Consider the following 22,904-nt stretch of genomic DNA (forward strand, 5'->3'; position numbering starts at 1 on the left):
GCCGTCACTTCAGAAGAACCTCGGCGCAGAAGGAACCCCAGAGCAGGACAGCCAAGTGTTCCATGCAGCAATCAGGCCATTCTGATAAACAGCGTTGAAAACTGGCCTCCTTCTGATGGGCACGAATGGCCCTGCACACAAATACAGCCACCTGCGTGCATCCTTATGTAGAAACTTGAAGCTCATGCTGTTTGAATACCCACATTTATAAAACTGGAATATACATTTACACCCGGGGTGGTCTTACACCTGCTTGGAAAACAGTGAGTCACTTCAAGCTGGGGCAAGACAACAGGGGTGTCCTTTACCCACACAACCCACCTCTGCTCTGTGGGTCCCCACACTTGTCTTCGTTCTACCCATTTTTTTTAAAGTTGTGATATATTTTAAACGCTTACATTTAAAAAGGTACGTTTACATGTATGCAATGTAAAACAACGTTCTATAATTGTGTGATTCACAGAACTTACACAAAATATTAATTCAGACACTGCACACATCTTAGCCTAAAAGCAAAGAGCAGTGCCATAGCATTGACGGGCAGGTGACTATGAGCAGTATCGAGAGGAGCTCCCTTTGCATTCGAGCCCCGCAGCCCAAACCCAAGGCCCGCTCCCCAGCACTGCCCTACGGCCTGCTACCAGAGTCCTTCCCCAGGGGTCCTTACCTGCCTCTGGAAATTAACTTCAGGGAAACAGCTGCTCGACTGTGATGGGCGGGCTGTGGCCGGGGAGAAATAGGAAGGTGGGGCCCTGTGGAAACACAGAACACGGGTCATGGGAGGAGCCGGGACGGCCCGCGGGGCTGCGGGAGTCGAAGCTAGAGCACACGGCCCACGCCCATGGACCCACCACACTGGTGGGAAGCTCGTGGCAACGGGCTCTGCCGCGGTCTGGAAATACCTGTGTGTCTGGCCGGCCCGGGGAACCTGCACCAACACCTCTGGGATCAGGTGCTGACTGCAGCTAGGCTCGCCTGTCGTTTCCGGCTAAAGCAGGTCACCACACACCCTCCTGCCTCGGGTTAGTCACCAAGTCCAATGGAGAGCTGAGCTGGGAGATGTTGCCGCTAGAGTGAGTCACTCGAGGCAGCTGACGGGCAAGTCCCGCACCTGCACCAGAAGGCGTCCCACCCACTGCACGTCACCTGAGCCAGGCGCCGGGACCGCGTGCTCCGCCTGCTGTGTGCTCAGATGTGCATTTCTGTTTGTCCTGTGCCTGGTGAACATCTGTAGCTGGACGTGTAAACATAAACTAAACCCCCCCCACACACACACACATAAAACACAGCTGCGGGTCATTTACAGGCTGCCCGCCTGCCCACACGTCTCCCGGCCCCTAACACCCCTCTTGCAGGAATCAAAGAACACTGTCTTCTCCTCTTTCGCCTCTGCCGCACAACCTCATTGCGGAGGTCCCGTGCAGGTTACTGAGGCAGGTGGGGGGCACCAGGGAGCGGTGCCCACCGCGCCAGCCCGGCCACCTCCTCCGCTGTGCGCACTGACCTCGGAGCCCTGGGTTACAGGGGGACTCCCAACTCTCAGCCCTGCTGTGAGGACAGAGGTCTGAGGGTGACACTTTGAGACACCTGTTCTGCGGGAGGCGCGGGACCGAGGACAGCTGGGAAGCCCCTCTTCCACTATCTTTTGGCAAAGAAAGATGCTCACTCACCCGGGGAGGGGGGGTGGCCTGAAGAAAACGTGTTTCCCGGAGAAAGTGAGATTTCAAAAGCCTGCCCTACAGGTGGACGCTGCCCGAACCCTCCGGTCTCTGGTCTGTGCATCTCTTCAAGCAGCAGTGGCCCTCGGAGGGAGGAACCGTCACCCACCCCTGTGGGAACACTCCCTCTGCCCTCAGACTGCGGGAACAGCCGCCCCTATGGGAACAGGCATCTTTAGCGATTAATTGCTCTTTTATTCCTCTAGATATCAAAGCACCGAAATACCAAGGCTCCCTGGGGAACCTTCCACCCAAGTCCCCACGTTCCTTCAAAAAGAGATGAGAAGAGGCAGCCTCCTCCTACTTCTGAGGGTCTTTAATTTCTTCAACTACCACAACAGCCAATTAGCCTCCTACTGTCTACAGGACCCGGGTCCTTCCAAGAAGCAGAGAGGACCTTGTATTAGTGATTTTAAGGGGAGGCATCCAAAGGCTGCAGGTCTGTTCCAGATGGGACTGTCTGGGGATTGGTGACCAACTGTTCTATTTGCCATTTTTAGGATCAGGTCAATGTCCCCATTTTACAGAGAAGAAAACTGAGGCTCAAAGTTCTGGGGGCTCCTGAGCCAGTGGAAGGCAGTAAGCATGCTCCAGGAGCTGGACTGTTTTCAGTTCTGCTTTGTTGCCGATCAACTGTGCTCCCCGAGCTTGGTCACTGCCCTTTGGGCCCTTCATTTTGCCCACCATAAAAAGGAAATCATGACCTCTACCATGTCTCCCTGCACTGGCTACAATGAGATCAGGGCGGGCTTCATGAGCTGAGGCCTAGCAGGTCCCATCCTTGGTTTAGAGCTCGGCTATCACCATCTTGAAATGCTTAATCATTTTTGAATAAGGGGCCCTATGAGGGGCCCTGCAAATTATAAAGTGGTCCAGAATGAGAAAAAGAATGTCAAGGTGCCTCGCAAACTGCCGTGGGCCCCGGAATCTGAAGTAGATGCGACACTGACTCCAGCAGGATTCACTAACACCTTCCTTGGGGTATACAGCCCCGTGTCAGGCTCAGGGAACAGGAGATACAAAAGTGGGGCTGTGACATCAAGCCTGCCTTCCAGGAAGCCACCAAGTGGCTGAGGAAATCACACTACACAAAGCAAACAGAAAACAACACAAACAGCACGTAAGGACGAGCCAAAGAGATATATCGGGTTAAGACACGAACACTGCCAGAGAGCCAGATGCGTGCGTGGCCATGCCCAGCCCCTCCCCCAGAGCAGCTCAGCAGCCGCAGGGAAAGGCCGGGGGCTCGGGCCCAGTGCAGTAAGTGGCAGAATAGGAGTGTGCAAAGTTCTGCAAGAACACAGCGGAGGAGCTCCGGGGAGAGCAACCTGGAGCTAGGTCTTGAAGGATGAATAGGAGTTTGCCGGCAGAGAGGAAGAAGGGCACTGGAGGCACAGGGACGTTCTCTGAACGATTGCTGAGCGTCTATTCCATGCCAGGCCCCGTGCCAGGCATCGAAGATACACAGCTGAGAGAAAACAGCCGTGGTCTGCCTGTGATGAGGGGCTCCCAGTGAGTCACACCCAGGTGCGTGCACCCCCAGACACCGGGAGGGATAAGTGCGCAGGATAAGTGCAAGGTGCCCTGAGGACACGCAGCGGGGAGCCTGACTCAGCCCTGAGGGAAGGCATCCAGAGGAGAAGATGTAGTCTTTGGAAAACCTGGAGGAAGAAGGTGTCGGGTGAGAGGCGTCAAGGGGAGCTGGTACTGGGCCCCAAGGGGCTCTGAGAGGGCTGAGGAGAGGCACTGAAGCCGGGGTACTCAGTCTGAGCTTCACGAGACCACTGTGGCTGCAGCGGGAAGGAGACCGTGGGGCAGAGCTGGAGGGGAAGCCCCCTCTGGACCAGCAGGGAGCCAGGGCCTGGGCTGGGAATGCCGGCGAAGGGATGGTGAGGATGGGGGATGGGGGCATGCTGGCAGGCGGAACTGCAGGATGGCAGCTGGGTAAGAGTGTGACTGGCACGGCGGCCGCGGGCAGGGGTGTGGGAGGCCTGTTGGTAAGGGCCGTGAGGACAGGCTTTAGAGCGAGGACTGGGCTCCACGGGCCACGGAGGAGCCCACGAGGGCTGGCAAGTAGGGCGGAACCGTCCTTCAGAGAAAGTTGCTCCTACAGTGGACATCTGCAAAGTGTTCCGGAGACAGAGTCAAAACGTGGTAAGCAGCCAGATCTGGGAGACGAGGCCCTGAACGGGGTGAGGGGGACGGAGCAACATGTGTAAAGGTGAAGATCTGGCATCCTGGCGACCGCATCACCAGCCCGGTGGCCCTGGGGAAGTCATCAATCAACAAATGTATTTTACTACGTATTGGGATATATCAGTGAAAAAACAGCCCAAAATCCCTACATGCTCTGGTGAGAGGGGAGAGCAGACGAAACAAAATAAAAATCAATCAATGGGAAATAATATAGTGTGGATGGAAGAAGGTGACCGACAGGTGCTAGGATAAAAATCGAGCTGGGTGAGGGGACCAGGAATGTGGGGTGGCTGGGTGGGCCTTCCTTAGCAAAGACTGGAACGGGGTGACGGAGGGAGCTGTCGCAGAGCTGGATGGAGGCCCCAGGGTGGGTGTGCTGGAGGAATAGCAAGGAAGGCCCCGGGTGCCACAGGAAGGGAATGCGCACGGGGACAAGGGGCAAAGAGCAGTGAGGCCTCTGGAAAACCTGACCTGGACCTGTAAGAAGGGGCAGCAAGCAGAGGTATAGCCTGGCCTGACTTGGGTGTTGGCAGGACCGCCCTGAGTCTGACACAGAGAGGAGGCGGGAGGCTGAGAGCAGACGCAAGGGGAGGCCGTGGTGGGAATCCAGGCAAGAGGAGTGGACAGGACATCGGGAGGGCCAGCAGGCGCGGCATGCAGTGGGGGCAGGTGCATGAGACAGGGTCGCCCAGGCCTGGGGGCTGAGCAGCTGAAGGCGGCACTCCTATCAACCAAGACGGGAGAGACGCAGCGGAACAGTTTTGGGAAAGGACCAGGGGTTGAGCCGCAGACAGCTTAGAGCCTTCCCATCAGAAAGCCTCAGTTTCCTTATCTGTAGAATGGGAATGATAATGGCACCTGCCTATCAGGGCTGTAAATGAGATAAGGGAGAGAGAGAGCACTCGGCATAGTGCCTGGCACACAGCAAACGCTCTATAAACACTAGTTACTCTAATGAGATCACAAGGTGACAACAGACAATGTGAGTAGGTGATCTTTTTGTTATAGGATGGGGGGTGGTGGGAACAAGACTACACAGTAAGAATTCAAAGGCTTAACACACCCAGCTTCCCTTCTTCCCTCTTCCCTCCCAGTTCAACCATCGGTCCCCAACTGGCTCAAAGGAATGATAAGGGGTGAAGAACTACGGGGTTGGGTGGGGGGGGAGGGCAGGACCCCACCTCCATGTTCCACACAGCGCCCTAAATCACTGGGGTGCTTTCCAGCAGTTTCCCAACCTTGGCACAATGGAGATTTTGGAGTTCTTTGCTGTGAGGACGGTCAGGGGCATCATACGACATTCAGCAGCCTCCCCGGGCTCTCTCCGCGAGATGCCAGCGGCGGCTCCTCCTTGGTTGTGACAACCAAAATGTCTCTGGACATTGCCATGTGTTCCCCGGGAGGCACAATCACCCCGGGGTGAGAACGCCTTTAAAGAAATAGTTGACGCGCATTCTAACTATTGGCCAAGTGCTGCGCTCACCCCTTCGTGTACATGAATCATTCAGGCTTCAGAACAAACGTCATTATAAGGTTCAACAAAGGAGGACACGGAGCGGCAGAGATCACCCAGTGATCACTCAGCCAGTCCGTTCCACTCTCCACTGAGGCAGGATTCAAACCCAGACCGTCCAAGTTCTGAACCACTATGCGACATGCTGTCCAGGCTACATGTAAATGGGCAGAAAGCACTCAGGGCCAAGGAGAGGGAGGCGGGCCCGAGCCTGGTCTGCTGCTCCGTACCAGGCGGCAGCTCAGACCCTCAGCGACATCAAAACTGGGGCACTGGAGAGAATTTCCATAAGCTCTGCTCTCAGTAATTAAACTGCAACCTCCTGGACTCTGGGGCCTCATGAGCAACTGCCTTAATTAATAAATTCCATATTGCAGCCTCCTCAATCCAGAGCCAGGCTCAGCATTCTCGAACCATGTTCCACCAGGAGGAGCAAAACAGGTCTAATGGCAGCTCTGGCCAGTCCGGGAGTCTGCAGGACGCAGCATCATTCTTCCGGGCATGAGCTTGGGATAAGGAGTTCCTCCTGAGGTCGCCAACCCAAGTTAACCCTGACTCAAAGCTCCTTCCTGCTCTGTGAAGCCAGGCCATGTGGCAGAACAACAATGATAATTACTGCTGTTTCTGGAGCATTCTCCGAGGGCCAGGCACACGGTAAGTCACATTCACCACATTGTCTCGTTTAATTTTAGTACTTGCAACAAGCCTGCAAGGTAAGAATTATTCCCATTTGATAGGGATGGTAAGTAACCTGCCCAAGGCCACGGAGCTAAGAAGTGACAGGGCCTGGATTTGAATGCATGAGTTCCTTCCATCCTATCAAGCCCCTCCTGGCTCAGGAGTTGAGAGAAGTGTCAGTCATTTTAACTGAAATTAAAATGAAAATCCACTTTAGAGGAAAAAAAAAAAAAAAAAAAAGGCCAGAGCCCCAAACTCCTGCCAATCAGAAAAGAAGATAATACAGCATAACAACTAAACACAGTGAATGGTCCTTGATGGGATCCAGGGGAGGGGGACGCGGGAAGGAGTCATAAAGGCCATTATTGGGCAATTAGGGAAGCTTTACTAGGGAGTATTGATTCGATAATGGTATTGTATCAATGTTGTGTGTGTTGAATGTGATTTTATCCTGGTTGCGCTGGAAAATACCCTGGTCCTTAAGCCATACGGGCTGGAGTATGCAAGGGTGAAAGTCTCGAGGCTTGCAGCTTACTCTCAAGTGTACAGGGGGAAAATGCGTGCGCGTAAGTGCGTGCGAGCGTGCACTGAGTGCATGAGCAACTGTGGCAAAAGGTTAACACTGCTGAAACCAGGTAAAGGGCATAGTTCACTACTATTTCGACTTTTCCGCAGATTTGAAATCAAAATGAAAAGCTGTGAAAACACTGAAAAGCCACGGGGACATGGTCAAATAGGAGGGGCCTGCACTTGCTCTCTGGGGACGGCACCCCTGAGGGGTGGGGAGCTGTGTGTAGCCCAATCGGAAGGCCCTGCTGCAGTGGGGACTGAGGCCTAAACACAGCTGAGCCCTGCTCCTCTCTGGCTGCGGGCCCGTGGGCACAGGAGTGATGCCAAACTCTTGGGGTTCACCCCCCAAACACCTCCCACCTCAGAGCTGAACCTGCCTTTCACGGCAATGCGGTCGGCTCATTCCATTCCAGGCGTGAACGGCTCTGATGAAGGCCCCGGGTGAAGGTTCTTGCAGCTTTAAAATCAAACCGGTAAGACCCGATTCAAAACAACCCAACAGAAAGCAGAGCGCAGCCGCTGTCCTGACAACCAGGGGAAGGCAGCCACACAGAAGAGCACAGTTAGGCTGGGAGGGCGGCACCTGGAAGCGTCAGGAGGGCCTCGGGGATAAGACTACCCCTCAGAGCAGAGCAAGGCTCTCAGGCACATGGCATCCAAGGGGATGTCACATAAACCAAAGGCACTCTAGGGGGTGCCTGGGGGGCTCAGTCAGTTAAGCGGCTGACTCTTGATTTCGGCTCAGGTCAGATCTCAGGGTCCAGGGACGAAGCCCCGTGTCGAGCTCCTCACTCAGCAGAGTCTGCTGGAGATTCTCTCCCTCTCCCTCTCCCTCTGCTTCTCCCCTACTCTCCCTCCTTCTTTCTCCCCTAAATCAATCAATCTTTCTTTTTTTTTTTTTAAAGATTTTATTTATTTATTTGACAGTGAGACAGCCAGTGAGAGAGGGAACACAGCAGGGGAGTGTGAGAGGAAGAAGCAGGCTCCTAGCAGAGGAGCCCGATGTGGGGCTCCATCTCGGAACGCCGGGATCACGCCCTGAGCCGAAGGCAGACGCCTAACGACTGCGCCACCCAGGCGCCCCTCAATCAATCTTTCAACAACAACAACAAAGGGCTGCAGGACGGGCACAGACCTGCCCAGAGAGGGCTCCCCGGGACCTGCGCACTGGACAGGAGGCGAGAAGAAAGGGCTCCCCCACACCCCGCCTTGGGCAGGGGCAGGTGGTCAGACCCCAGCTGTCCACCACATCCCTGTGCAGCGGGTGTGCTCAGTCGGGGGCATCTGGCGATGTCTGAGACATTTCTGGTCGTCGTAATGGGGAGGATGCTAGTGGGTAGGGGCCAGGGATGTTGCCGAATGCCCTGGGATGCCTGTGGCAGCCCCGGCCCCTACACCCGCTCAGCGGCCACCTCCGAGTTATCAGCTGCACGGGGCTCCTCCAACACCTCTGGGCCTTAGCAGCTGCGGGTCCCTCGGCCTGGAATACCCTTTCCTACTTACTGTTCTCTGCTCTGTACCACCCTCCCTGGGCTGCCCTGAGCCCTGGGTTCACACCTGCCCAAGTTTCCTGCCTCATGGTGCCGCCTGACATTCCCCCCGGGGGGTGTCTGCACATCTCCTCCCACCTCCCAGCTGGAAGCTGTCTGTGGGCAGGCCCCAGGCAGCCTTATTCTCAGAGACATTAAAATGAACGCATGTATCTCATGACGTGGGATTCTGCTCTAAGTCATAGAGGGAGCTGATGCTTTTTCTTCAGTCTCCAATATTTTTGTGGACCCTCAGAGAGCTTGCAGGCCGTAGGCTGTGTGCTGAAGAATCTGGATGGGGAGGGGAGAACAGCGCCGCTGGTCCCATCTGGGGCTCTGTTATGTGAATGAACGGATTTGGGGAGCCTGTTAGAGTCACCTGGGAACCACAAAGGAGCTCCCAGCCTCAGCGCCATCACCACAGAGAATCTGAGGCATGGAGGAACAGAAGGGCCCGTCTGAATAGACTATATAATGTTGGTGCGGCTGCACTGATAGAAGCATCTGTTTAGACCTTCAGGCTCAAAAGACATTTTTCCAATGATTGTGGCCTAACTGATAAAAGTAAGTTACTCGGATAGTACTGTATCTTCAAGTCTTGACTTGGGTGAAACCCCCCTTTTTACAGCTAAGAAAGAGTACCTGGCAGGCCTGCTCTGACAGCCTCTCGCGGTTCAGCTGAGAACAATGCAAACAGGAAGGGAACGTGGAGCCAGAGCCGGAGGAAGTTTCCCCAGCTGCCCGGGGACACTCCTGATCCCCGGCTGAGTGACGAGACTGTGGTTCTGACCAAGGCACACGCAGGTGGTGGCGGTGTTCTCTCTGCACAATAGGGGAAGAGGACAGAAGGAAAAAGGCATCTTTTGACCCAATTTTAAAAGATTCTTTTTTCTTCCCAGAGAACAGCTGGAGCCCTGAAACCTGGCCAAGCCAGAGCCGGAGACCTGAAGTCAGGAACCAGCGCGCCTACAAAACCCGGCTCCGGATCTTCCTCTGATTCAGTCTGATTCGTGACCCTCGGCCTCTGGCAGGTTCCAGGGAGTGGGTAATGCAGACTCCAGAGCCCTGGTCTATTTATAAGTGATGGAAGAGCTGGAAGCGTCAGCTCTCAAATGGGTACAAACCCACTCTTCCCCCCTCCCGGGCAGGAGGTGTCCCAGGCTGGATGACCCAATCCTCACCACGGGCTGAGCACCTGGTGGTGTCCAAAGCCACCCCGTGCAGGCTGGTGACAGAAGGACCCTTTTTCTCTCCTGTGACCTAGATCAATATCTGAGATGTCCCCAGCTTGCTGACGCCCCTGCTCCCTCTACCAAGAGAAAACTCACTTTGCCTTGCCGGTCAGTCTTCCGAGGGAGAGAGCGGAAGTCCGCTGCAGGCCTAGCGGGAAGGAGCCTGGCCGGGAGGTTTCACAGACCTTGTGTCACCTCCAGAGAAGGAGGGAGGCCAGAGTGGAAATTTCAACCCATGGAAATCCTGTCAACCCCACTGCCCACAGCTATGCCAATTCTTACAGGGTCACCATTTAAATTTTTTAATTAAATTGGGAAATTTAAAAGATTTTTTTTAAAGAGGAAGGGGAAAGACTGCCAACGCTATTTATTTATCAGGAGCTACATGAGGTCCCTTCACTCAGAAACCTATGGACAAGTTCACACCACCCTCATAATGGCAGGGACAAGCCTCATTCCCAGAGGCAGGCCCAGGCATGGCCCGGCCCGGCCCTCCCCTCCCCTCCCGTCACCGGCCTCAGCAGCTCTTCTCCCTCTGCCTCAGCTCTCCCTCCATCCCTTCCCTCCATTAAAGTCTCTTATAATTGGTTCAAATAAATAAGCTTCCTGAACGGGTTCACTGCGTCCCCTCAGAATCCCAGGGCAGGAAGGCCTCCAACTTCCTGTTGTGAGAATTAGGTCATTAAATCAATGGGGTCGCCTGCCGGGCAAGGGCTCAGTCCCCTGGTTGTGCCCCCAGAGCCCGCAGGTCCTTCCCGCCCAGCTCTGGGATGACTATCCTTGGGATCCGCTGGGAGGCTCCAAGTATGGCCTCCTGGGTGAAAATTCTTCCTATAAATTCTTAAGAAAGTAAGTTCTAGGGGACGCCTGGGTGGCTCAGTCGGTGAAGCATCTGCCTTTGGCTCAGGTCATGATCCCAGGGTCCTGGGATTGAGCCCCTGCTCAGTGGGGAGCCTGCTTCTCCCTCCCCTCCCCCCGGGGTGCTTGCTCTCTCTCTCTCTCTCAAATAAATAAATTTAAACATCTTAAAAAAAAAAAAGAACATAAATTTTAGGATTACTGCCTCCTCTTTCCTGTAAGCTTTCAACATCTAGGTATGCATTGATTTGTATAAAGCATAGGTATGTTTGTTGACCTCAAAACCATACACATGCCATTCCCACAAATTGCAAGGATCCATTCTACCCACGCGTCCCATTAGCCACACTGTTTGTTTGGGTAACTGCTTCTGCTCTATGACACAGGCAGTGACCTCCCCTCTCCTTTCCCTCCAGCTACCTCTGAACAAAAAAATAATCCGAGGAGGGAGGAAACCTCCCCAGAAGAGGCTGTGAGACTCAGTTTCCTCCCTCTCTAAATGTTTAACAAGCTGATAATCAAAAACAAAAATGTTTTAAACAAAGACAACGCCAGAATCCACATGCGTTTATTCCATTAGCTCGAGGTGGGGGGGGATGGGGAGGTAACATGAAGATGAGAACTCCCCAGTGGGCCACAAAACTCCAGCCTGAGGGCAAACGTGGTGGCGGCTGGAGAGGTGAGGGGTGGTCAGGGAAAACACACGTGCTCCTAGGGGGTGGAAAAACGCAGCACGGAGCGCAGCAGGAATCCAGCCGTGCTCACCTAGAGGGTTTGCTCCAGGCCAGGGCCACCACAGAGAAGCTCAGAACAGTGGACCGAAATGGACTGGGGGCTGCTGGGGCCCGTGTGAGGGCTGAGAAAGAAACTGTCCCCATTCCCAAAGGGTGTAGGCATAAACACCCAGACGAGGCACACCCAGATAATCGAGTTCAGCCGCCAAATCCCCATCATCCATTTGTAATGACATCCTTCATTCCCAAAGCCACGAAACCATTAGTCACCAAGCCACGGACGGGGAGCAGAAGCTCCCAGCAAAACTGGCTTGTTACCACTCCCCTGACAAAAAGGCTCCTGGTTTTACAGGCCAGCTACCCACCCAAGACTGTCACATTTCATAAAATGAGACACAGGAGTCTTTTACAAGCCCATGTCCACGTAAGGCAAAGCGGAGCCTGACCTCTTGCAAAAACTCGCAGCTGAGAAGAAAAAGCTTCTATCAAGGATCGTGGGGAGAGAGGTTAACGACACTACATACTAGTTTGATGGTAATCTCAAGGACTGAGGCTTCCAGTCTCAGAGAACTAAACTTCCTTGCAAATTTACTTGGAGCACATAATGCCACGTAGGAACAAAACAAGAATACCAGCACCAATGCGCACTGGTCTTACCTGCTTCTAGAAAAGCCACGTAAGTCTGCCAGAAAGATACCAGGTCATAAAAATTTCCAGCTCCAAAAAAGAGGTTCCTAAGAGAAAGGGAAATAGACAACGGTATACGCTGGAAGGGAAGAGGAAAGAAGCCAGAAATCCAGGACGGTAACCCAGGAGCACCAGGCAAAGCCAAGGGAACCAGACCAAAATAGATTCCAGATGGAACAAAGTTGGGGTTTTTTTCCCTCACCTTTTTATTGTGACAAATGTCAAAGCCATGGAAAAGCTGAAAGACTGGTACAGGGAACGTCCCAATACCTGCCCCTGGAGTCACCGCTTGCTAACATTTTGCCACATTTGCCTCATGTCTTTCCATGTTGTGGGCATATGGAGATGTGTACCCTGCTTTTCTTCCTGAGCCATCTGAAAGTAAGCTGTGGACACCACAATACTTTGCTCAGTGTCTCATCACTGTCTCCTAAGGCCATCCTCCCACAGAGAACTGGGACACTATTTGCACCCCCCAGGAATTTCATATTGACCCAGTAGTATTTTGTGACGTATGCCCATGTCCCAGTTTCCCAGCCCCCCTCTGTGGCCATCACTGGTTTCCTTTTTTTTTTTTTTTAAGATTTTATTTTTAAGGGGCGCCTGGGTGGCACAGCGGTTAAGCGTCTGCCTTGGGCTCAGGGCGTCATCCCGGTGTTATGGGATCGAGCCCCACATCAGGCTCCTCCGCTATGAGCCTGCTTCTTCCTCTCCCACTCCCCCTGCTTGTGTTCCCTCTCTCGCTGGCTGTCTCTATCTCTGTCGAATAAATAAATAAAATCTTAAAAAAAAAAAAAAAGATTTTATTTTTAAGTAATCCCAACACCCAACGTGCAACTTGAACTCATGACCGTGAGATCAAGAGTCACACAATCCACCGAGTCCAGGCACCCTGGCCGTCCCTGGTTTTCAATCCAAGATCCAGTGGGGGATCTCAAGTGCATTCGATCTCCACGCTCTTTCACCTCCCTTAGCCTGGAGTGGTTCACTAGCTTTTCTTTGTCTATCACGACAAGAACATTTTTTAGAGTCCGGGAACGTTGTATTTAGGACGTCCCACAACCTGGATTTGCCTATCTGTTCCCTAGAATTAGAATAAGGCTAACTGTTGGGCAAGAAGCTATCATAGCTGTTGCCAACACCCCACTGGAGGCACCCAGGGCTGGTTCGCCCCATTTCTGGTGATGCCGGCTTTGATGCCTTCGCTTTGGAACAACGTTTTAAATGTCTAAAATAGAGAGTAAGTATATTGCATGAAAATGCAGGAAAGCGGTGGGACAAGAAAATAGTATGAAATGAAACCTAAACATTATAAAAGATTCAGAAATCTGATCATACAAAAATCAAAACTCTACGCATAGAAAGAAATATATAATCAAAAGAATAACGAGGAATTGTTGAGCTAGGTGTACACTATATCACAGCAGTAGGACAAACTTTCTTAATATATAAAGAACACCTGTTGATCCATAAGAAAAGACTGCCAGCTCAAGAAAGAAATGAGCAAACGGTGTAACACATTGCTCATAAATGGCTCTTGAAGCTATGAAATGAAAAATTCCTCTATTTCTTCATAAGGAAAATGCCAATTAAAACTATAATGACATACACTTCTAACCTATCAGATTAGCAGCAATCAAAAAGTTTGACAACTTCTGCCAAGGGATGGGGGAAATAGGTATTCCTGTACAATTTTCATGGGCACATAAAATGTTACCATCTCCATGACAGTGAGTTGACAATACTGCAAATCTAAACAGACGCACCCTTTGCTCTAGCGATTCAGCTAGAATTTGTCCTACAGATACCCTTAAGTGCGCAAAAATGTGTATAAGAATGTTCCTTGTTAATAGTAATAAAAGACGGAAAACTTAAATGCTCACCAATAGGGGACTGGTTTTAAGAAATTAAAATACGACCCATCAAAAGAATGCTATGGAACCATTAAAATGAGTAAGATAGTTCTAAATGAACTTAGGCAAGTAACTTAATCTCTCCATGCCTCAGTTTACTCGTCTGCCAACTGTGGACAATAACAGTACTTAGTTTGCAGGATTTTTGTGAGGAGTAAATGAGTACTATAAGTAAAGCACTTTTAACAATACCCAGCACATGTGGGGGCATCTAGCATGTGACTGCTGATCTCAGGGTCATGAGTTCAAGCCCCACGCAGGACGTGGAGCCTATCTAAAAAAAAAAAAAAAAAAAAGCAATACCCAGCACATGAGAAGTGCTCGAGAGGTATTAGCTGAATGATGACAACGAAGATGGTGCTGGGATGGAATGAGTTCCAGTATTTATTGTGAGGTGGGAAACAACAGGACGCAGAACACTGTGTATGACAGTGTGAAAACAGTGCATGTGTGTGTGATCACGCGTGTGCATGACACACGTGCACACGTGCAGAATGTCGCTGGCTAAGACGCACAGGACACAGGCTGACAGCGGTCTCTTCTGGGGCTGGGAAGCCAGGAAGGAAGACTGTGTAGCCTTCTGAATTCTATACTATGTCTCGCTGACCCAGGCCAAAAGAAATGAGTGCTTTTTTTTTAAAGGAAGGGGAATGGGGTCAGAAGACAGGAATAAGAGAGAGCTCTTCCTCTGGATGGTCCCGCCGGTCTAGGAAGTGCTTGTGGGGAACATTCAAGCTCCCCTGTCCTGGCTCTCAGGCCTAACGAGCCTCTTCTCTCCCGTGGGCAGCCGACACCTGCGGCAAACGTGGGGTGACGGGCGCACGTGGCCTCAGGTAGAGTAGCAGATTCCCCCTGGCGGGGGTGGGAGGACTCTGTACGTGTTTTGGCTGACTCCACTCTACCGTAAGCTCCAGAAGGCTGCCCTGTGCAAAAAAGCAGAGCCAGGGCCCTGGAGAGACACCCCCACAGTCGACCTGCTGGCTTGTAGGCCCCCCCACATCCTCCTAAATATCACTGGCACCCCATCTTCCTGCAACTCCAGCGATCGGCCGGAGGGACGCCGTGTGCCTTGAGAGAGGCCAGCGGGTAGTGGCAACAGCAGGAACAGACACGGGTCAGGGGACAGGGGGTTGACACACCCTCTGCCTCAGTCGGGAAGCTGAGCACACGGTCAGCAATGGCCCTCACAGGTCTGAGATCATGGCTTCCCCGAGCTGACCTACCACCTTTTGCCCCTACCTTTGTAAATATGATTGGATCATTCGGGGGCTCAGAACCACTTGACCCGCTTAAAATCCCCAAATCATCTCGGTAGTATTTACATCTCCATGGCTATAAATCGGCCTTCTTCCATCCCCCACCCCCACGGGAGAAACAAAATTACAAAGAGAAAATCATTCAAATGTTCTCTACCTGAAGAGAATAGAAGAAACCCGGAAGGTCCGAAACACGTTTCAGTTCATATTCCTGCAGCAGAAGAACATTCTGTGAGAGACGAGGGTCAGGAGGGGTCTGTGGGAAGCCAGGGCTGCCTGGAGCAGGGGGCTGTGAGCCCTGGTCTGGGTGGGGGCGTGTCAAGGCTAACGCCTGTCCTTGGCAACAGGGCCTCTGGTTTGCCTGGTGATTTAGCAGGAAGAACAAGGGTGGGGCCCACATCAGGAAAGGTGTTTGAACCCACGGGATCCTGATCTCCACAGGAAGCCTGGCTCGCGGAATCCAGGACTGCGGGATGACGAGGCGGTAACTTCATCTGTCTTGGAGCTGTTATTCAGCTCAGGGGCACGGACCACAGGATTCCAGCAGCAGGAAACATGTGGGTGGGACACTCAGGAGATAGTCGGGCCTGAAAAAACCTTAATTGGAGCTGGTCTCCAAAAGCCTCCCACCCAGCTCCCCACATGGGAGAGGACATGGAAGTGTCACATTCTCCTGGCTGAACCAGCATCACTGTGGGCTCCAACCACACTTAAAGAAGTCTGGGGACACTGAGGGACCTGGCCTTCTTGCTGGGCCGGCCGTTTGCTCCTGATCCCGGAGCGGATGGTGATGAGTCCCCAGACCAAAGGGGCAGCTGATTAGCACCAGGAAGGCAGTGACATGTCAGGGGCTGGTAAAAGTCACGTCACCCAGGAGTGTGCTGTCCTGGGTCCTCCTCTCACTCTGAATATGGGCAGATGTCTCTGCCAGCCCTTTGCCCTCTCCACCCCAGCCCTGCTGGAGGGACAGAGGAAGAACACTGTGTGCTTTCCCATGACCTGCTGGGCCTCCCTGACCTCGCTCTTTGAAGGGATCCCGAGGCCTGATGCTGGGAAGACTTGGGGAAGAAATAACCCTCCCCGCCCCCGTATCTATAAATTGACCCCACATAGGTGTCTACAGGCACCAGTCCCCTCGGGAACTCCGCGGGCCTGCCGGAGAGCACCAAGCAGCTAGCCCCACTGGGGCCTGCTGCCAGATGCCTGCTTTCCAGGGCTGGCAGAGGGAGACCTGACAGGCAGGAGAGACAAGGTCTAATGGTCATTTCTTAAGAAAGGCACCAGACTGGTGGCATAAACTTAAAAAAAGAAAAAAAAATTGGGAAGAACCTATGATCATTCCTTCCTGACTTGAATTCAAATAACAAAGGGTCAAGGCTCTCGGTGGAAATGTGCAGCTTTTGCTAAGTACGACACAGAGGGGCTCTAAGTACGACACAGAGGGGCTCTAATCTGTTAACACTTCCCTTGCTCTTCTGGGAAGCCAAACACCGTCCCACACCTTAAGGCCCACCTGGGGCAGGTACCCACGGGGAGCTGATGTACACGCCTGGAAATTATATCCTGACTCTTCCTTGAGAGTTCAAAACATTCACCAACACATTCTTTGTTTATTCCCATGGCTCCATCTAGATAATAAGCCTCCTGGCCCTAGACTAGAAGCTTTGCATGGGGAAGAACTATTTTTACTCTGCTCATTACCCAGATCATAATAAAAGTTCTGTAAATATTTATTAATTGAATCAGTGAATCATTAGAAGGAAGGAAGGACGAATGGAAAACCGCCATCACTTCTTGGTATCTCTGTGTTCTTGGCTTATCCTATAAAGACATCACAGCCAGGATTAGAAACCGAGCCCTTTATTCCCCTTCTCTGCCTTGCCATCGGTAGTCCTCAATCCTGTATGAGGCATAGAGACCTACTTACAGAAGCTTACACACTACAACACAACCAGGAAAAATGGAGAAACAGTCATGACCCTCGATCCTTAAGAAACTTTGGAAGGAGGAAAACAGTGCTTTGGTCCAGCTGTGTCCTCCACAAGGACACCTCTCCCTCTGGGGACTGTTGTCTTTCCCTTTTAACAAGCCTTTGTGGAGGATCAAGGCATAATGGGTCTTTAATAACTGCGCGTAACAGCAATTGGTGCTCAGCGCCCTTTCGTAAAACAAGTTCAAAAGCACTTTGGCTCAAACATCACAATGCCCCTGGGAGCTATGAAGGTAAAAGTATCATTATCCCCACTTACAGTTGGGGAAAGTAAGGTAAAGGGAGGTTAATTAGCTTGCCCAAGGTCAGATGAGACAGGGAAAGGGTGTAGGATTCAAACCCTTTGCAGCAGCCAGTCAGCTAACTCTGGCCAGTGTCACCCACACTGGGCTTAAGAGAGATTTTTCTCTTCTCTACTGTTTGTGCTGAGAAGCAGTATCTAACATGGGGCTCCGAGCTGGTGACCAGGAGACACACTGCCTGGGTTTGAATCCTGATCTGTTCCTGACTAGCTTGACCTGTAACAAATTACTCAACCTTTGCGGGCCTCAGCGTCTGAATGTGTAAAATGGTACTAATGGTGCGATCTCCAAAACTAGTGTGAGGATTAAATGAGACAATGTATGTAAAATGCCATTTTCATTCATTTTCTCAATGAGCACATATCACTCTCATTGAAAAAAAAAAAAGAAGTTACTTGAGAAAAGGGTTGCACCCACTCTGGGCTTAGTTTTTATAAGGCTGCAGATGACATACGACTAACAGGCATTTTGGATTCTGCCAATGAAATGTCCCAGGAGCCTGAAAGTGACTTGCAACACCAAGTTTAGATTCCCACCGACTTGTGCTGGCCTCTCAAGGTTAGCAGAGCAAGTGGCATCGTGAACACAACTGACAAGGCGGATGCCTGAATGAGAAGCCGGCCAACAGCACCCCGTCTAACGAGGCCAGCTCGGGGTTCCTGGCCAGCTGAACCCCTGGGTTCTAAATGCCACTTCTCAGAGTGCTCTGCTGAGCTTCCCAACTGCACGCATGCACTCAGCCCGGACCAAGGACAGCCAATGCCCTCTCGGTACCACCATGGTCCTGATCAAACAGGAGGTGTTCGTGGGTGACAGTGTGGCCAGACCCTCTACAGAGGGACAGCTGATACTGAGCAGGGGCCTGGAAGAGAAGTGGTGGTGGGCTGGGGGAGGACAGCGACGCAGTCAATTTCAGGATACCCCCGACAAAGACTCTGTGACATTCACGTGTGTGGCCATCCCTGACGCACACATGAAGGCCAGTCGCAAAACTCTGTTTTTTCAGTGTCACTGCCAAGACAAGAAGCTTTAACTTGGGGCGCCTGGGTGGCTCAGTCAGTTAGGCATCTGCCTTCAGCTCAGGTCATGATCTCAGGGTCCTGGGATTGAGCCCTGTGTCGGGCTCCTTGCTCAGTGGGGAGCCTGCTTCTCCCTCTCCCTTTGCCTGCTGCTCCCCCTGCTTGTGTTCTCTCTCTAAATAAAAAAATAAAATCTTTTTTTTTTTAAGATTTTTATTTTATTTATTTGACAGAGAGAGAGACAGCCAGCGAGAGAGGGAACACAAGCAGGGGGAGTGTAAGAGGGAGAAGCAGGCTCCCAGCAGAGGAGCCCGATGTGGGGCTCGATCCCAGGACTCTGGGATCACGCCCTGAGCCAAATAAAAAAATAAAATCTTAAAAAAAAAAAAAAAGTAGGAGAGGTATTTAATTAAAAAAACAAAAAAACAAAAAAAACCAGAAGCTTTAACTCATCCAGAGAGGATTAGAGAAATAGGACATGTCACGGTACAAGGCAAGATGCTAAGAGCTGGCAATGCTCATTCATTCAACTCAAGACTCTGATTACCCTCATTCTCAGGGCGGGGAAAGAAGGCTCAAAGGAATCTGCAGGACACACAGACACACACCTAGCTGATGGCTCCCCTATCTCCTGGGCACCTAGGCCAGAGAAATGAGGAACCTGATGGGAATGAAGCCAACACTGCTAGGCTGCTGGCCTCTAAAAGCCTTCCCAGGACAAGGAGAGCCCACTCACTGCTCTTCCTGCCATCCTGCTCTTTCTCCTAGCGTGCACCCTCATGGAAGAGTTCTCGTGCAGTGACTTCCCACTGTTCAGAGTAGGTGAGTAAGACCCAAACTCCTCACCATGGCCACAGGTCCAGCCCCTGTCAACTCGTCGCTCACCATGTTCCAGCCCCACTGGGCTTATGGCTCCTGCTGTCCTCTGTGCCCATCAGCTGGGCCCCCATTCAAAGTCACGTCCTGAGAGCAAGTTAGAGTTCTGATCCTGACCCCTATCCCAGTCATCTCCATCTTAGTGCCCTGTTTTACTCTCCCTGCCTCTCTTTTCACCATCCTGCATTATTTTGTTTTACCTTTTCACTGGTTGTCTCTCCCACCGGAACATAGTCTCCATTAGACCGAGGATCCTGGTCATCTTGTTCTTGGCTATATCCCCAGCACCTACCACAGGGCCTGGCATAAAGTAGGCATTCAATACGCGTTTCAATTCAGCAAATATTTACTGAGTGCCTACAAAGTTTAGACACCGGACTACAACAGTAGACAAAAAAAAAAAAAAAGACAAAATCTCTGCCCTCGAAGAGCTTCTGGTGGCAGATAAGAAACAGATAAATAACAGTGGGATGATAACTACTACTTCAACTAACCACATACTATGGGTTTGGAGCCATTCTAAGCATCTGATAGGTGTTACCTAATTTAATCCTCCCAACAACTCCCTAACTGGTTAGTATTTTACAGATGGGGAAACTGAGGCACAGAGAGGTTAGGTTAAGTTACTTGCTGAAGGTCACGCAGCTGGTAACCGCGGAAACCAAGATCCAAACCCAGATAGCCTTGGTACAAAGTCCATGCTCTGAGTAAGGGCTACACTTCATCTTTGCTGAGTGTTGAGTAACGACGTGGTCAGCGCCCCCCACAGCTGTTCTCTGTAGGCAGGGCTGGAGAGAGAGCAGATCCATCGAGGAAGGGCTGCCCTGTTCTGTGAGGTCAGTGCGGTGGAGACGGCTGGCTTAACCACTGTACTGCACCCTGGATGAGGAGGGATCTGCAGGGAAGTGTGGTCTGATGTTGAGACAGGGACAGGGCCAGGATTCCTGGCTTCTAGTTTCAGGTGCTGAGACACCCACACAAGTCAACTAATATTTGATGAGTTTATTTTTTGGGCAAGACAGTGATTTTGACATTGGGAGGGATGCAAAGATGAATCCACCACAGATCCTAGCCTCAGAAAGCTGAGAGTCATGCAGGTACACACATTTGGAGCTGAAATAGAGGTAGAAAGTGGCAGGTGCCATTACAAATGTACAAACTGCTATGGGATTCAGGAGTTATGTAGCCTCTAGGGGCCATAGGTCCCTGGCCAGAAAAGAGGGGGCTGGCCTACACAACCCCCAAGGTCCTCTGCCTCTGACATGTTCTGACAGCACAGATTTGGAGCAGCACAGAGATCAAGTTTTATTCTGGTTAATAGTTCAAGTGCATGGCCACTGACTAGTTGTCTCATCTACCATGAGAACAGTCCCAATTTCTTTGAGCATCTTATAGCATCGGCAGGGCAATAAAAATGCTCTCATTTAAATAATGCAGCCAGATATGGGACCGAAGCCCAGTGTGCTCTGCGCTCCTCCACCTCTAACTGGCTTTTAAACCCACAAGCCCTCTCCGTCAAAGAGGGGGTGACCCTTCTGTGAGCACGTCGTTATATTCCCTTGTTCTTGTCTGTAACGCTAGAGTCTAGCACAGTAGCTGACTCACAACAGGGGCTGAGCAGGGTTAGCTGAGCTAAACCTGACTATGATCCAGAAATGATCTGCTAGACGGGTAGATCTGAGTCGGTGTTTCCTGAAGGTGTGCTTTACAGCTCTCAGCCTCTCCCGGGCGGAGGAGACAGGTTCCAGCTCTTTACTATTACTACCACCAGCCTGGTCCCCCGAGCCACCACCATCTCTTGCCCAGAAGCTGCAGTCGTCTATCCCCCAGCTGGTATCCCTGCTTCTACCCTTGCGCCTTACAATCCAGTCTCTATACAGCAGCCAGAACAATCTTTGAAAACTTAGATCTTATCACCTCTCTGCTTAAAATCCTCTAACAGCTTCTAACTGCACTTGGAATAAGAGCCAAACCGGTTCTTCATAGCACTTAACGCCACTGAAATTATTTTGCTTATTTGTTTACTCCCTCCTCTTTAGAGTGTCTACTTCGGGAGGACAGAGGCTGGGTCTGTTTTCACCATCGGAGCCCCAGTGCTCGGCATGGTGCCTGTCACATAGGGAGCGCTCACCACTGAATGGATGAATCTCCACCTTACAGAGGCAACTTGTATTTACAAGGCCCACTAACTCCACCAGAAAACCATGAATGACACACTGACATTTAACAGCCAGCACCTTTTTTATGATTCAAAGTCCTGCTTTAAATCAGAGGAAACTAGTATCTCTGGACATTTTAATGGCCCAAAAGATGAGTATCACTTAGGGTCTAAAGCCAGGAACAAGAGCCCAGTAGTTGCAGCAGGGAGGTAAGATCCAAGGCACTTGGGAACAAAACCTCAGGACAAACTCTGACTTGCCTCCAGGTCCTATACTGGCACATTCCGTGCCTCAATTTACCCAGCAGCCGGCCAGGCACACTTCCGTAAGTTCTTTGAGTGACAGGAGACAAAATAATTAACAGCTAGAGCATACTTAGATTCTCAGATAGGAGGTGCTGCAAGCCACACATCTCATTATTCATAAAACTCTTGATTTGCTGCCAACGCAAGCCTCCTCGGCCTTCCCAGGGGCTAACCTGACAGCAGGTACTGCTCAGACAAGTTCAGCACACAAGAGAGAGGGAAGCATGTGGGGCCTAACAGAGGTTCGGTGTCCAGACCTATCTGTGTGCCTCGGTTACCAGGTTCAAGAATAAGGAAGGTGGTTGGGTGGGGGTGATGAAAAGGAGGTGACAAGTGCAGTTTGGGGCTCCCAGTGGTTCATTTTGCAGGCTCACGTATACACACCCGCCATACAGGTGAAACATGTGCCTGCAATGTGCACCTTCCAGGAACACTCACGGGGAGAGGTGGAAGGGGGAAGCGACAGTTCAATCACACGAGAGGGAGGAAGGGCGGCCCAGTGGCCAGACCTTGGCAGCATTTACTTTGGGGAAATATGGAGGGGCTCTATACAGAGGATCGGAATGCTGAGCGTGAGGAGCAGGTGAGGGGAGAGTCAGGAGGGCACGGGACCTGGAGTGCTGACAGACGGTGACAACCGCGCCGACGCGGTGGGGTGAACAACAGAGTGGGTGGCTCGGACACCTGTGGAGGCGACCCCTGGGCGAAGGTGAGGACGGCTGGAGGGTGGTCTGTGGCGGGGTCGAGGGCGGCGAGCGGCGGGAGGCGGGTGGCGGCGACGACCAGGCGGGGCGAGGAGGCCGGGCCCAGACCAGGGCGCCGCACCGGGGGCCAGCCAGTGGGTCCGAGAGGGGTCGGGGGCGCCCTCCGCGGCCCCTCCCCGGGAGACAAAGGGCCGGCGGCTCCCCCGAGCCCCGGCGCGGCGCTGTGGGCGCGGGGCCGGCCTCGGCGCTTACCTGGGCCGCCCGACCCAGCCGGGCCGGCGGGGGCTGCGGGTCCGTGCACGGCGCGCGGCGGCCTGTTCCGGGGCGCGCTCAGCCCGAGCAGCCGCGGCGGCGGCAGCAGCAGCAGAGGCGGCGGCGGCAGCGGCGGCGGCAGCAGCAGCAGCAGCAGCAGCAGCAGCGGGAGCGGCCGGTTGAGCCTCCGCCTCCCGCTCCGTGAGTCACCGCGGCGGGGAAGGAGGGAGGCGCCAGGCCGCCGGGGGAGGGACCGGCGGAGGGGGCGGCATCTGGCTCCGCGCGGGCGGCGGAGGCGCGGCCACCGCAACGCCCCGGGGAGGGGGAGGGAGTGGGGGGGAAGGAGGGCCGGGCGCCAGGGGAGGGTCCCGAGGGTGGGGCGGGGCCGCGGGGCCGTCGGGCGCCCATTGGTT

At 52.6% G+C, this 22,904-nt stretch overlaps 1 protein-coding gene across 5 annotated transcripts in view; it reads right to left on the bottom strand.

Annotated features, from left to right (window-relative positions):
• The window catches only part of CTNNBIP1 (catenin beta interacting protein 1), a 47,078-nt gene extending 24,373 nt beyond the window's left edge, over positions 1 to 22,705 (bottom strand). Inside the window, exons 1-5 of one of the 5 annotated variants that reach the window (XM_044391427.3) lie at positions 22,492 to 22,683; positions 15,042 to 15,095; positions 11,686 to 11,762; positions 8,847 to 9,026; positions 668 to 752 (exon numbers count right to left, since the gene is read on the bottom strand). The gene's annotated coding sequence lies outside the window, so the exon portion shown is untranslated. Of the gene's footprint in view, positions 1 to 667; positions 753 to 8,846; positions 9,027 to 11,685; positions 11,763 to 15,041; positions 15,096 to 22,491 lie in introns of all 5 variants that reach the window. The other 4 variants (XM_044391430.3, XM_044391429.3, XM_057305167.1 and 1 more) reach the window with 4 other exon arrangements.
• Between the last annotated feature and the right edge of the window lie 199 nt (positions 22,706 to 22,904).

The sequence above is a fragment of the Ursus arctos genome, unplaced genomic scaffold (genome assembly GCF_023065955.2).
Source record: "Ursus arctos isolate Adak ecotype North America unplaced genomic scaffold, UrsArc2.0 scaffold_32, whole genome shotgun sequence".
In the NCBI taxonomy this organism is placed as follows: Eukaryota; Metazoa; Chordata; class Mammalia; order Carnivora; family Ursidae; genus Ursus; species Ursus arctos.